The following is a 4223-nucleotide window of genomic DNA, read 5'->3' on the forward strand; positions in this document are numbered from 1 at the left end:
AGGTCTAACTTTGTAAAGATGGTAGCCCCCTGCAAGAGCTCAAAAGCTGAAGACATCAGAGGCAAGGGGTGGCTATTCTTAACCGTGATGTCATTCAGCCCCCGATAATCTATACAGGGGCGGAGGGACCCATCCTTCTTCTCCACAAAGAAAAACCCCGCCCCAGCAGGTGAGGAAGAGGGACGAATGTGGCCGGCTAAGAGAGAGTCACCTATATATCTCTCCATGGCCTCCCTCTCGGGGCCAGAGAGCGAATAAAGGCGCCCCTTAGGTGGAGAAGTACCAGGTAACAAATCAATCGCACAGTCGTAAGGGCGGTGCGGAGGGAGAGATGACGCCCGGGACCTACTGAATACTGCTCTTAGGTCATGATAAACTGCCGGCACCCCAGTCAGGTTAACCGGCTCCTCCTGTAACACAGGGACAGATATTAGAGGGGACAAGGCAGACGATAAACACTGAGACAAACAAAAAGAACTCCATTCCACAACAACATGGTTAATCCAGTCAATGAGGGGGTTGTGCTTAGTAAGCCAGGTATGGCCCAACACAATGGGAGCGGAGGGAGAGTGAATAAGGAGGAACTGGATCTCCTCAGTGTGGTTGCCAGAGGTGGTTAGCAACACCAGTCCAGTAATGGAAGTGATCCTTGTTAGGGGGGTACCACAGAGTGTTCTGGCAGCAATGGCTTCAGTTAGAGGCGCGATGGGAATATTCCAGCTTCGAGCCAGTTCGTTGTCCATGAAGTCCCCCTCCGCTCCAGAGTCAATGAGAGCCTTGACTGAGTGACTCACCCCCCCCGACCGGAGGACGGCCGTAAGAGTCGTCCGACCACTAGGGGAACAAGGAGCAGCGGTCGCGCTTACCCTGCGCGGCATCGGTATGGCAGGAAGTTGCTTCCGTAGTTGGCAGGCAGTAACGACATGCCCAGCCTCTCCACAGTAGAGGCACAAGCCGTTGGTAATGCGATGACGCCGCTCCTGGGCTGAGAGATGGGCGCGGCCAATCTGCATCGGTTCCTCCTCAGCGAAGACGAATCGAGGAGGCGTTACGATCCTGGTTGTGGGAGGTGCCCCGTAGTTCTCCCTCGCCTCAGTCCCTTGGCGGTGTTGAGACCGAAGCCCCATGCGGAAGTCAACCCGCATAGCAAGATCCACCAAGCCATCGAGTGTAGCGGGGAGTTCTAGCGAGTAAATCTCATCCTTAATGTGCTCCGCCAACCCATGGAGGAAATGGTCCCACTGTGCCTTCTCATTCCAGCCACACGAGGAGGCGAGTGTGCGGAACTCGATGGCGTACTCCGACACTGACCTTGAACCCTGGCGAAGAAGCGACAGTGCTCGGGCCGCCTCGTTGCCCAACGCCGACCGGTCGAAAACCTTGCGCAGCTCCTGAGAGAAACTGTCGTAGGAGTTACAACACTCCTTCTTACTGTCCCACAGCGCTGTTCCCCACTCCCTGGCGATGCCAGCCAGGTGCATGATCACAAAAGCAACCTTGGACTGTTCGGTGGAGAAGCAGGAGGGCTGCAATGAGAAAGTCATGGAGCATTGTGACAAAAAGGAACGGCAGACGGTGGGCTCACCAGCGTACGGAGTCGGAGGATTGAGACGAGGTTCCGCACGGCGTGCCACAGACGCCTCTGCCACGGCTGGGGTAGCGCTCGCAGGACCCGCCAGTGGAGCGGCCGTGATCAGGTCGAGGCGTTGGGCGATGCCGGCAAGCTGCTGCGCCAGGTTGGTTATTCCCTGGCGGGTCTCCGCGATCTCGTCCTGTTGGCGTCCCAACAGTACGTTCTGTTGAGCAATGGCCCGGCGGATCTCTAGGTCACCTGCTGAGTCCATATCTGGTGGGTATGTTCTGTCACGGGACAGAAGGACTCAGATGCAGGATAGAGCAAAAAATAATTTATTGTAAGAACAAAACAAAAGGATAACAGAAAAAGCAAAGCACTCCGAGTGCCTGTGTCCGCTGGGACAGTGGACAGAGAGTAACGCCGAAGGACGTCCGACCAGAAGCTCTCTATGCAGTCTCACTGTCCGGAAAAGCATAAACTATTTCCTCGACTGATGGCCCTGGGCAGAAAAGATGTACAAATCTCCTTAGCAAACAAGTCTGTAAGAACACAATTAGTCCAGCGGCAAGTTATACAGTCACAAATCACACTGTACACGAGACATACCCACACAGACCAAACGAAAAGACACGGTTAAATAGGAGTAAGGTAACGAGTAACAGGTGCGGGCTGATTGGGTGCGAAGTGCAACAATTAGCTAATGGCTGCCCAGCCGAGTGAACTAAACAAACAGGCATAGAACGTGACAATTATATTGTAAGTTAATTTTGATAATTTACCTCTATTGTCGTCTCTTCCTCTATCAGGTCACTTGATGGCTGTAGGTAGATGGTCTTGTCTTTGAAAAGTTTGCATAGCACAGCCCCATCAAGACAACGACCTGCCTCTAACACTGGCTTGACCAGCTTGGTGTATGTGGGCATCATAATTGTGATCCTAAGAAAATATATCATACTTATGATATTATGATTATTCCTTGGTTTACATTTTTATTTTATACTCTCAAATAATTACACATGGAGTGATCCTGATTAAAATTTCACTGCTGGTAATATAGTCTTTATATAATTGTGTATGTGACAATTCTGACAAATAAAAATATTGAATCTTGATAATTCATCATTTTATACAATACTCTCTAATAATTGAACAAGAAAAAATTACATAGCCTTACTGATAGTTCATACTGTTATATTCAAGGATATCAAAACCTAGTTAAAGTGATGGTTCACCCAAAAATGAACATTCTGTCAACGTTTACTCACCCCTTGTCATTTCATACCTGTTTAACTTTCTTTCTTCTGCAGATCACAAAAGAAGATATTTCGAAGATTAGAGGTAACAAAAAAACTGTGGTACCCACCTGCTTGTGTCCCATTGTCATTAGGTTTTTGTCTATAGAGGTCAATGAGTACCAACAGTTTTTGGTTACCAACATTCTTAAGATATCTTCTTTTGTGTTCTGCAGAAGAAAGTTATACAGATTTGAAATGACAAGGGGTGAGTAAATGATGACAATGTTAATTTTTGAGTGAATTAAGTGATCAGTTAGTGCTAGAAGGATCTACAATGGATGTTATCTTACTCTGTGCTGCTCTTCAGTTTTGAACTGAATATGGATCTGAGATGTTGCAGCACCTCCTGTGCATTCCAATCCTTTTGAAATTGCACAGCAGACACTATATGGCCTTGTTCTGACAGGAATGTTCTAGTGCTGGACCTTGGGACTGTGAAGTCTCTGGGAGATGAAAGAAGGCAAACATCTCGAAGGAAGGGGACATGTTCTGACATCTTTCTCCTTTTACCATGCCTTAACAGAAATAATGTGTTATCAGTTTACTAGTTAATATTTTTAATTATTAATGATGCAATGTGCATTAGTAGATTCATGTTACTGTACACACTGTACTATGATTTATTGTAATCTCTAAATTTCACCATAAAACATTTCAAATGTCATGTATTTCTGCTTTTTCAGATAGATTCAATACTTTCGATGCATTTAAAATAATGAACCAAATGTTAGATGAAGGCATATACAACTTGTTGTAACTGACATCATTGTCATGAACTGAATCAGGTAACGTACGAGTGTCTGGCATACAATAGCATACAGTTTCCTGCCTAAGCACTGGACATCACACGTTATATTATATCATTACAACTCATATACATTGAATAATGAATACAGGCAGACAACTTCTAAAGAACATACCTGTTCCGTGACATGTTTACAGAACCTCTTCTGGCTGATCCGCAAAAGTTGCGGGAAAATTCAAATGCAGGCCGGCAAACAGTAGCGGAAGAAGTAGAATTAAAAAGTCTATTTACTTCGCTTGTTGCTGTTTGATTTGGACAATTACGGTTTGTTTGAGCATTCAGAGCATTATCGATGCTCTCAAGTACCGTGGGACTTGCAAGAATATTATTGATGAGTCTGGCTGCTTCAGACATTACGTCGCAAGTACAGAATTAACTAAAATGAATAAAACCTCAAAAACTAAAACTAGACAATTTGATTTATATCGCAAACAATTAAGCAATAATTCTATAATTTGGCAATTTGCGCGCGCGCACTCTCACTCATTTGGCTCTCCCTCTCACGCGCATTTGCTCCTCGTGCACACTCGTTCTTTCTCGCGCACAC

The 4223-nt window shown here is 46.1% G+C and overlaps 1 long non-coding RNA gene across 1 annotated transcript; it reads right to left on the reverse strand.

Annotated features, from left to right (window-relative positions):
* Positions 1-2354: 2354 nt before the first annotated feature.
* On the reverse strand, positions 2355-4006 carry LOC306906382. The gene is made up of 3 exons (XR_013787832.1): positions 3792-4006; positions 3162-3386; positions 2355-2512 (listed from the first exon to the last, which is right to left on the reverse strand). It is a non-coding gene; the product is annotated as an uncharacterized lncRNA (long non-coding RNA).
* Between the last annotated feature and the right edge of the window lie 217 nt (positions 4007-4223).

The sequence above is a fragment of the Barbatula barbatula genome (assembly GCF_947034865.1).
Source record: "Barbatula barbatula genome assembly, chromosome: 17".
NCBI lineage: Eukaryota > Metazoa > Chordata > Actinopteri > Cypriniformes > Nemacheilidae > Barbatula > Barbatula barbatula.